Raw genomic sequence first — 11793 nt, 5'->3', positions numbered from 1 at the left:
TTCAGAAGACAGGGGATCCTCTCAGGAACCCGTTTGCCACTGTGGCTTTCTTTGTGTTCTCAACCTTACATGTCCAACTACCCATACTATTTCCCTCAGTTAACACACCCTCCACTTCCAACTTTTTGTTTGGAAATGTTATCTGCCTTCTAAAACCCAGAACATAAGATCCACTCCAAGACCTTCCTGATCATGAAGCTATGGGCGCTTCTTCCCCATCTCTTTGGGAACCCACCATGTGTATTTAGGGGATATTTAATATTTTCTGCATGAATAAGTGATATGTAGCCTCAAATCATACTGTGAGTCTCCACATCTTATTAATAAATTTGTACTTTTCATGCAAGTATGAACTGTATCATACATATAAACATGAAGGTGTTTTAATAGTACTCAGTATGTATAAGAGGTATTCAATGTACATGTATGAAAGGATGAATTCCCACGTTGTCTGTCCACCAAAATGGAATACCTAGTGTCTTCGACTGACTTCTCCCAGGACTCTGAGCCAAAGTTTCAGGTGGAAGTGATTTATTAAGAAATTGCACCTAGGTCAAACTAGCAAGGGAGTGAAGGAAGCAGGATAGGAAAGGGGATGCAGACAAGCAGGGTACAGGTTTAGATGACTTCCTGGACTCACTCTGATCCTGTGGAGAGCTGTGTAGCATAAGATACATCTGTGAGTTCATCCTGTCTTGAGGCTAGGGAGCTGGGCTTTTGTATGCTAGTCAGTGGCTGGCTACCAGCTATTTTGGGAGATGTGAACTCCCAGGCATCTCCAACCTTCTAACTGGAGGTGGCTCCAATAGCCCAGGGGCCATCCTTCAAAGAAGGTTGCAGTGTAGCCTGAGGAGATTCTGAGGGGAACTGAACGGGGTACCAGTATGTTCACTGCACCTGGTGACACAGTTTTGTGGGCTTCATTCTGAGGAAGATGCTCCTGTTGATCTTTGTTTTTTAGTCAGTTAATTCATTTCTTTTTTTGGTCTGTTTGCTAATTTATATCCTATCTCTTTGTGTTGGTTTCTACAAAACAATAAAACATTAAAAAGTTATCCTTAAAGAAAACCAAATATCAGATAATCCAAAGATTTATGTCTGAAAAAAAGGAAATCATAAAAGTTCTGGATGAAGGCTTAGAGGGGCTTTGGGAAGCAGGAGCTGAAGAAGGTTAAGCTGCTCTATAGAAGGACATAGAAAGAATTTGTTTTTTACATATATTTTTTAACTCTGAAAGGCAAGCACAGGGAAGACAGAAGTGAGTATAGAAACAAAGGATGTAACCAAAAGACTACTAAGAAGAATATCTGATGTTTGATCTTAAGATGACTATGTGGCTCCACCTCCCTAAACATTGATCGTAGACTGCCACCAACTCAAAACCTCGGGTAAATAGGAGATTTTTTTTTTAGTATTAAAACTAAGAAATGGATTGCAGACAGGGTAGAGATGAAGTTGCAGAATGGAAAGCAAGAAGTCAGTGGAGGCAGCCAGAACCAGAAGAACCATGAGACCATGACTCCACAGAGAAGAGCCACACATCTTGGCAGGGACACTGGGTTTCCCTTTCCCTAAGGTCTAGAATATGAACATTGTAGTGTACAAAAGCCCAATCTTATCTAGATCCTTCCGATAACTGGATTACTCTAAGGAGGCTAACAGCACTTTAAAATTTCTTTATAAGGGGCTTTTATAAAACAATATACAATCATAATATGGGAGAAGTTATGTGAGTCATGTGAAAATGCAAAACGAGGAAGAGACAAAGGCAGAACCAGAGCCCAGACATTGTGAGTCTTAGTCTGGTCTTCTGCTATATATTATTGTTCCCAATAGCAATTTGCAATGGCAGGAACAGAGTCACTGACTGTGTCTGAGGCTTCTTGGAAAATCTTAGTATTAAAACACAGAGTCTGAAAAATGGGTTCATTAAATTCCCTATGTGTCATAGCTGAGAAGCTGTTCACCCACTCACTTTGGTTCAAATCCAAGGTATTCTATGGACTTGGAAAAATTGGCTGGGTGAACTTTTCTTTTTAACGGCACATTAAATCTCTTCTACTCCATCCTTCTCTTTAAAGACTTAACAAGTAGGCTTTGGTATTAAGGAAAAGTAAGCTATTCACGATCTGAAAACTTTTAGAATGGTGCAGGCAATTCCTGAGACCAGGGAGTCACTGTATGTATTCCAGGGACATAAGAAAGGCTTTGGGGTTTTCAAGAAACAGCAACTAGTTTCTTGTGACTGGGGATGTAAGGTATACAAAGCCTGGAGAAATCATAGGAGCTAGGCCAGAAACTTGTAATCTGTCTTTCAGCAATGGGAGGTTACTGAAGGTTTTTCAGTAAAGGAACAGTATTAAATCTGTCTGGGAAAGATCATCGGTTGCAAAGTGCAGAAAAAGTCAAAGGGAAGCCGGGGGTTTTAGTCAGCTTGGGCTGCTATAACAAAATGCTATAGGCTGGGTGGCTTAAACAATAGACATTTATTTCTATTGTCCAGCATTAGAGTGCCAGCATGGTTGGGTTCTGTGTGGGTCCTCTTCTGGCAGATGGCAGCCTTCTTGCTGTGTTCTCACATGGGGTGGGGATGGGAGAACACTCTCTGGTCTTCTCTTTTAACCCCACACTAATTCTATCAGGAGGACCCCATCTTCATGACCTCATCTAAACCTAATTACCTCCTAAAGGCCCTGTATCCTAATACTATCACATTGGTGGTTGGGGCTTTGGCATATGAATTTTGGGAGGACGCAAACATGACTTCAGAACACCAGGGTATCATTTTTTGAGGAGGCTTTTGCAATACTTTAAAAGAGAAAGGTTGTACTTCTACTCTTGGAGTGAGAGTCTCACTGACTATCAAAGGTCTGACTAAGATATTAGGAAAGTAAAGTCCAAAGAGGATAGAATGATTTCACTATCAATTACTTCAGATACACACACACACACAAAACAACTAAAAGAAAAGTCAGCCTTCGTGCACTTAGCCTGAATGCTAAATGCTATGGTAAGGAAATACAGGATACTAAAGCTTCTCTGACTTGTGAATACCATGATATTGTTCCCCAAACCGGGGTGTCAAGTAAATGTGGCAGCTCATGTTTGGACTCAGGTTGGAAACATCAATGAGAGGGTAGGCGCGAGAAAACTGAAAGGCATTGGAAGGTCAAGGCCACTTCTGGAGGGTGAAGCCACTGCTCAACTCAAGCTAAGTGTTGCCTTTCGGGAAAGTGGGCTTAATATTGCAAGACTTTCCCATTTCCCAAAAGAAAGTATTCCAAATTTCTATGTGGGCTCCACGGGATTTTAAAAATTGAAAACTAACTCTAATTTTTTTTTTTTTTTTTGAGACAGAGTCTCGCTCAGTCGCCCAGACTGGAGTGCAGTGGCTCGATCTCCACTCACTGCAAGCTCCGCCTCCTGGGTTCACGCCATTCTCCTGCCTCAGCCTCCTGAGCAGCTGGGACTACAGGCGCCCGCCACCACGCCCAGCTAATTTTTTTGTATTTTTTTTTTTTTTTAGTAGAGACGGGGTTTCACCGTGTTAGCCAGGATGGTCGCGATTCCTGACCTCGTGATCCACCCGCCTCGGCCTCCCAAAGTGCTGGGATTACAGGCGTGAGCCACCGCGCCCGACCAACTAACTTTAATTTTAAAAAACAATGACATGGGCCAGGCGCGGTGGCTCACGCCTGTAATCCCAGCACTCTGGGAGGCCGAGGTGGGCGAATCATGAGGTCAGGAGTTTGAGACCAGCCTGGCCAACACGGTAAAACACCGACTCTACCAAAAATACAAAAAAAAAAAAAAACAAAACAAAAAAAAAACCACAACAAAACAAACAAAAAGAAACAATGACACTGTATGAGCCCAATAATATATGTTTGTGTGCTACATTTGGTCTGCAAGCATCATATGACCTCTGGCCTCTTTCCTAAACTAATTTATGGAAAATCCACTTTACACAAAGCCCTGTGCTTTGCTCTAAAGATAAAAAGATGAATTAGGTACACTCTGCCCTAGAATCACTGGTAAACTATGGACTACGGGTGACACAGAGTTGTCAATGTAGGTACATTGATTGTAACAAGTCTACCATTCTCTGGAAGATGTTGATAGTTGGAGAGGCTGTGCATATGTGTGGTAGAAAGTATCTGGGAATTTTCTGCAGTTTTTGTTTAATTTTGTTGTAAACCTAAAACTTCTCCAAAGCGTAAAGTGTATTCTTTTTTTACCACATATCCCATATTTTACCCATACATTTAAAACCCACATCCCTCCAACCCAGCCCCTGTTGGTCACAGAGTATAAAGTTTCAGCTAGACAAGATGCATAAGTTCTGGATATCTATTGTACAGCATAGTGACAGCAGTGGAGTAGTGGGGTTGAGATAATTATAATAATATATGCTGATGCTCTGAGAGGTTGCCCATAAGAGTTGGTCCTACTAAGATGGTACCTAAATTGACATCTGTGTATCTATATTTTAATTGAATATTTCAGTGCTATATGCCAACTGGCCTAAAATAACATCTTTCTATAAGGGCTTATGTGATTTGGATCTGTGTCTCCACCCAAATCTCGTGTAGAATTGTAATCGACAATGTTGGAAGTGGGGCCTGGTGGGAGGTGATTGGATCATGGGGGCACGTTTCTTATAAATGGTTTAGCACCATCCCTTTGATGCTGTCCTTGAGATTGTGAGTTCTCATGAGATATGGTTTTTATAAAAGTGTGTAGCACCTCCCCTCTCTCTCTCTCTTGCTCCCTCTCTGGCCATGTGAAGTACTGCTCCCCCTTCTCCTTCCATCATGATTGTAAGTTTCCTGAGGCCTCCCCAGAAGCCAAGCAGATGCCAGCATCATGCTTCCTGTACAGCCTATGGAATCATGGGACAAATAAACCTCTTTTCTTTATAAATTATCCAGTCTCAGGTAATTCTTTATAGCAATGAAAGAATGGACTAATACGGCTTACATGTAGTATGATTGAAAACAAGGACATCTGTGACTATCTGTAGGTTATCTTATATACTGTTATTGTGGAGGGAAAAAGTTTTGCTGTATTTTTTGGCTCATGGGTAGATGCAGTAAAAGGAATCAGAAATCAGGGACATGAGATGTGGTCAAAGGAGGAAGCACCATGCTGGATGGAGTATTAGTTTCCTAGGACTGCCATAACAAATTGCTATGAACTTGGCTTACAACAGAAATCTATACTCTCACAGCTCTGGAGGCCAGAAGTCCAAAATCAAGGGGGCAGGAGGGTTGGTTTTTTCCTTCTGGAGGCTCTGAGGGACAATCCCTTCCATGCCTCTCTCTTGGCTTCTGGTTGCCAGCAATTCTTGGTGTTCTTTAGCTTGTAGACATATCACCAATCTCTGCTTCTGTATTCACATGGCTTTTTTCCCTCTGTGTCTATCTACTCCCCTTCTCTTCTAAGACCTTTGAGGTCCAAGGACCTCATCCCTAATCCAGGAGGATGTCACCCTGAGATCCTTGACTTAATTACATCTGCAAAGATCTTTTTCCAAATACTGTAAAGTCACATTCACAGGTTCTGGGGGCTAGGATACAGACATACTTTTTGAGAGGCCATAATTCAACCCACTACAGATGTTCCAGTACAGTGGTTTTCAACATGAGTCAAAATTATTTTCACAATAATACTAAGACATTATCTGCCATTTGCATTGTGTTGACATTTGCCCTGATGATACAAAAGCAATAGTGGGCAGAACTGAAGTTTCCTTAGCATGAACAATGCAGTGGCAGCAACTGCACCTGAGAAGGTGCAGGTGTAGATGGTACAGGGAGAGAGAAGTGGGAGAAGCAGGCCTGTTCTGGAGCTGGGTCTTTGGCAGCTGAGGGCCACCAAGGCTGGTTGTCATAGAGCCACAATAGACCCCAGGAGGACTCAGCAGGAACAAATAGCTGAGGCTGAGGCAGAGCAGCAACTATGGTTGAGAGGATAGTGATACATACTAGTGTAGCCTAGAAGCAGGCACTAGCCCAGCCTGTGAAAGGGTCTTGGGTACCAGGCTGTATCTCCTTTTCCTGGATACAAGTTTTTAGGGCCCTAGGGTACAAGATAAAGTATAGTCTCAGTGGCAAATTTCAAATGTCAAGTTTTTTCCTGAGGCAGTAAAATAAGTGTGTACCTCCCCAGAGGGACCATGGTGTCAACAGCTCTTAGAGAGCATAGATATCCGGAGGCTGGGTGCTGGGGTCAGACTTGATTGGATTTTGTCTTAGCCTGGGTTCTTCCAGATGTAAGGATTCGGGTGCAAGTACTTGATTCAGGAGATAATCTCTGGACAGGTGGTGAGAGAGTGGGGAAATGAGACTTGCAAGGAAGGATAGACAAGAAAGGTGGTGTTAATGAATGAGTTACTGTAGGAGGCAACTGGGACTTAAGCCCTCTGGAGCACTGTAGAATACTTAGAAGTGTCTCACAGACAGGCAAGTAAGCTGGAGAACTTATAGTTCAATTCCTACACCCCCTTTCTGTTGAGGGTTGTCCCTTGGGTCTTAACTCCCCAGCCATAATTTCATTGCCGGAGAAAACCATCAAAAAGAGAAATGCAGGAATTGAGTGTATAGAATGGTCTGTAGGTAGGGGCACAGTCGAAGGACTGACAGTTTTGAATCTCCTTTCCCTAAGCTAATTAATTCCATGGCTTTTATTCTCTGTGCTTCAATTTATTCATCTACAGAAGGATGATGATAATAATTGAAACTCATAGGGTTGTCATAGGAATTAAATGACAAAATACACATACGTAAAATGCTTACAAAATTCCAAGAAGCAGACTAAATACGATTATCAAATAACTTCTGGAATGTTCCTTAAATTAATTGTTTAAATTAGTTATAGTTATCTCTCTCTTATAACTTAGGAAGGTGATAATCTATTTGGCATTAATTGCTGTTTCTTTAAAAAACGAATCTAATGGCTTTTCCTAACAGATTTTCAGCTTCACTAGTGTTTACAATTGTGAATTTCCCTCTGTCACTCATCAATATTTTTTAGCTGTGTGATCTTTCTTTTTCTATTTTACTTTTAGAAACAGGGTCTCACTTTGTTGCCCAGGATGGTCTACGAACTCCTGGCTTCAAGTTAACCTCCTACCTTGGTCTCCCAAAGTCCTGGAATTACAGGTGTGAGCCAGTGGGCCTGGCCAGCTGTGTGATCTTTCATTAACTGAACTGATTTCAGTTGTCTGGAAACCGCAACATTTTCATTGGGGCCACAAATATAAATAAAAAACTGAAGTGTCTTTCACTTCACCTCTCCCAGAATGCCAATGCAAAATGTGATAAATGTATTTATATTTTCCAACCACAGTATAGATTTCTAGAGATATTCTGCATATATTTAACTAAAGTTTGCCTTCATAAGTACAGGTCCTTATTTATTTATTTATTTTGGCCTAGGCATCAACCAAGGTGGAGCTAATAAAACTGCCTCACGGATGGTTTGCTGTGCTTAGCAATTTTTTTAATACACAGATCAAATTCTGTTGCACAAATGCATCTAGGAGCTCTGAATGATTCGGGACTAGAAAATACATCTCTCCTCACCTGTTTATATTTTTTATCTCCAAATGATGACTTAAACTGTATATCTTGAGTATCACCACCCAAACTGTGTAGTTTCCTCCCCTAAATGAGCATAGCTTTGTAGTTAAGACAAGGGATTTGGGGCAGGATTACTTGGACTCGAATTTTGGCTTTGACATTCAATAGCAGGGTGAACATGGGGAAGTTACCTAATTTCCCTTTGCCTCTATATCCCCATCTGTCCATTGGGAATATTCATAGTATCTACCTCGTAAGTTTATTATGAGGATTAAATGAGCCTATATTGTACAGTACCCAGCTCTTAGTAAATGCTAAGAGTTTGCTTAATAAAAATATAAAAGTTTGTATATGTTGACTGTTTAGTATTCAGTATATACTTTCCCTTTTATGACTGGTGCTTTGTGTGGATCAGGTGGAAAGCAGTATAGGTACCCATTTATCTTTGTGGAGGCTGTCATTATTCTTTGTCTAGACAATTGCATTGAACTTTTGTAGGGGGTCTCATCACTGGCCTTCTCTTGGCCATAATTCTAGTTTTTTCAAAAAGAATTTTTTTCTTTTTTGTAGAGATGGGATCTCACTATGTTGGCTAGGCTGGTCTTGAACTCCTGTGTTCCTGAAGTGGAAGGACTCAAAGTGATCCTCCCACTTCAACCTTCCAAAGTGCTGCAATTATAGGTGTGAGCCACTGCACCTGCCTCAAAAAGTTTTAATAGTTCTGTATTAGTCAGGGTTCTTCAAAGACCCAATAGGAGACATACCTTTTTTTTTCCACAAAGAAAAATAAAAATTCAACCTTGAGATAGAAAATTCTGACCAGCAGCTACTCTTGGCTAAGGCAGTATACACCTATACAGTAAAGAAAACTTTCAAAATCAACATGTTCGTTATAAATTTGACTCAAAAATCAAATAAGCCATTTACTTTTTTTTTTTTTTTTTTTTTGAGACGGAGTCTCGCTCCGTCGCCCAGGCTGGAGTGCAGTGGTGCAATCTCGGCTCACTGCAAGCTCCGCCTCCCGGGTTCACGCCATTCTCCTGCCTCAGCCTCCCGAGCAGCTGGGACTACAGGCGCCCGCCACTGCACCCGGCTAATTTTTTGTATTTTTAGTAGAGATGGGGTTTCACCGTGGTCTCGATCTCCTGACCTCGTGATCCGCCCACCTCGGCCTCCCAAAGTGCTGGGACCACAGGCGTGAGCCACCGCGCCCGGCCGCCATTTACTTTTTTAAAGCAACATTTACTTCTTCACTACTCCTCTGAGAAAATATAAAAATAAATTTTCTGCAACAAAGTATTCTTGGGCAGAAACCTTGAAATGGGTAACCTCTTCATGGAGTTCTGTCAGGTATTTGGCTTTATCTCTGCATACTTCCATAGATTCGTTTCCAGAAAATTATCTGTATTAAAATACTTTACTATCTGGTTGAAAATGCTTTCGCCAGTTATTTTACTAACATGCATCTTCACAGACATCACCATTACAAATAAAATAAACAATTGCCTAATCAATAACAATCATGCATTCATCCAAATATAAGAAAAAGAACTGGGTTACATATGACTTTTTTAAAAAAATGAATATTCGAATGTGTGCATTAACTATGCCGCTTTTATAAGAACACATTTTTTAAATGACTGGCGGCCTCTTTTGACCTAAACAGATATGGACATATCTACCTTTTAGGGTGTCACTAATTTTTCTTCTTTTTTATAAACTTCAGTTTCCTAAGGCAATTCAACAACCTCTTTTGAAGATTTATGCAATTTTTAATGATTAGCATGTTTAATTTTTTAGTACATTTAATTATAATACTCCACTCAGCCTTCTCTGTAACTGAAAAAAGTGATCATAGTTTTCTTTAAAAGTTTGTAAAATTGGTTGTTAAATGTCATTTCAAATATAATGGTTTCATGGCCAGGCAAAGAGGCTCACACCTGTAATCCCAGCACTCTGGGAGGCCGAGGCGGGTGGATCGCTTGAGGTCAGAAGTTTGAGACCAGCTTGGCCAACATGGTGAAACCTTGTCTCTACTAAAAAAAAAAAAAAAAAAATTCGCCATGCGTGGTAGCAGGCGCCTGTAACCCCAGCTACTTGGGAGGCTGAGGCAGGAGAATTGCTTGAACCTGGGAGGTGGAGGTTGCAGTGAGCTGTCACACCACTGCACTCCAGCCTGGGCAACAGAGCAAGACTCTGTCTCAAAAAATAATAATAATAATAATAATGGTTTCAGGAAATTATTACTCAGTTTTCTCAAATAACAAATACCAATCTTTAGGCTCACTCACATATCCATAATAATGGAAATTTGTATTATAAGTAAACCTCTAAGCATATCCTGTACATTCTGGATGGACTTCAGCTTATTAGAATGGTGACTGGAATACCAACGACCACAGTTCAGGCTGTCAGTAATCTCAGTAATTTCAGGTTTTTCTGAATATTTTCTATTTTCACTGTTTCAAACTTAAAATTAAAACTTACTCCTTTTGGGGAGAACAAAGTGGCCCTGCCGAGAGTGCCCCATAGCTCTGCTCCACATCCACCGTGATCCACAACCACAGTGACACCACCATGTCTGACCTTGTTTTCTGGTCCCTGTTCAATTCGCTCTTCATTGAACTGATGCTGCCTGAGCTTCATAGCACTGGCCTACTCTGTGAAATCTAGGGACAGGAAGATGGTTGGCAACCTGACTGGGGCCCTACTATGCTTCCACTGCAAAGTGCCTGAACATCTATGTCCTGATCTTCGGCATCCTTGTAGCCACTGCACTCATCATGATTTTCACCACTAGCTCAGGGATAATCTTCCAAGCAATTTCTCAGATGATAAAGGATCTCCGAGGCCAGTAGTTGTGCCCATATACTCCACCATCCATTGCTGGCCTTGCACCTTGCCTGGGGCTGTTGGCCCTGCCCACTTGATTCTGCCCATTTATGCAGCAGTTTATACTCACATACTTTTCTACAATGGTATTCGATACAGGGCATGTGTTCCTGAAAAAAAAAAAATACTTACTCCTTTTAACCATTGACTCATGCTCCTATATGAAAATACAATGTAAAAAAGTATTGCAATTAAAGATAGTGTGATAGTCAGCTTCCGAAATGGTCCTCATCTTTGCCTCCAGTTTTTTATGTCCCAGCATAGTTCTCTTCCACACTGAATAAGACTGACCTACATCAATAGTAGACTATGGTGGAAAAGATGGTATGTGACTTCCGAGATTGGGTAATAAAAGATATTGTGACTTTCTCCTTGGTATTTCTTGGATTACTCACTTTGGAGCAAGTTGGCTGCCATGTCAGGAAGACAATCATGATAGCCCTATGGAGAGACCCTTGAGGTAAGGAAGTGAGGCCTCCTGCCAGCAACCGTGGGAATGAGCCACCTTTCCATGGCTGACATCTTGATTCTAACTTCATGAAAGAACCTGAGCCAAAACCATCCGGGTAAACTGCTCTCAAACTTCTGGCCCATCAAAATCTGTGAGATAATAAATACGTGTTGTTGCTTTAAACCATTAACATGAAGATAATCTGTTACGCGGCAATAGATAAACTAATATAGAAAATCATATAGATACCAAATTTGCAACACAAACTTTTCAGTACATTTTTCCTATCAGAAAACTCTGCTAAATGGGTCAGGCACAGTGGCTTACACCTGTAATCCCAGTACTTTGGGAGCCCAAGGTGGGTGGATCACTTGAGGTCAGGATTTTGAGACCAGCCTGACCAACATGGTGAAACCCCGACTCTACTAAAAATACAAAAAAATTAGCCAGGCATGGTGGTGCGCGCCTGTAGTCCCAGCTACTCAGAAGAGTGGGGCAGGAGAATCTCTTGAACCCAGGAGGCAGAGGTTGCGGTGAGCTGAGATCGCGCCACTGCACTCCAGCCTGGGTGACAGAGCGAGTCTGCATCTCAAAAAAAAAAAAAAAAAAAAGAAAAGAAAAGAAAAAAGAAAACTGCTAAATGAAATGGAAAAGGTGTCATTTGGAACAAAACATCTGGTCATAGGCAACTGGGATGGGAATTTATTTTATGGGAGTTAATGAATAACTTTTTGTCACAAAACATTTTTCAGGTCTTTCATAAGGTGGAAAATTTATTTTTGAAAATACTGGCTGGGTGGATCCTTGCAGACTAGGCAAGAAAGGTCATGTTAATACAATGGGTAGCAGTAATGTTTTCACGGTCTA

Source organism: Gorilla gorilla, chromosome 2, assembly GCF_029281585.2.
Source record: "Gorilla gorilla gorilla isolate KB3781 chromosome 2, NHGRI_mGorGor1-v2.1_pri, whole genome shotgun sequence".
In the NCBI taxonomy this organism is placed as follows: domain Eukaryota; kingdom Metazoa; phylum Chordata; class Mammalia; order Primates; family Hominidae; genus Gorilla; species Gorilla gorilla.
This window is presented reverse-complemented; position numbering follows the sequence as displayed.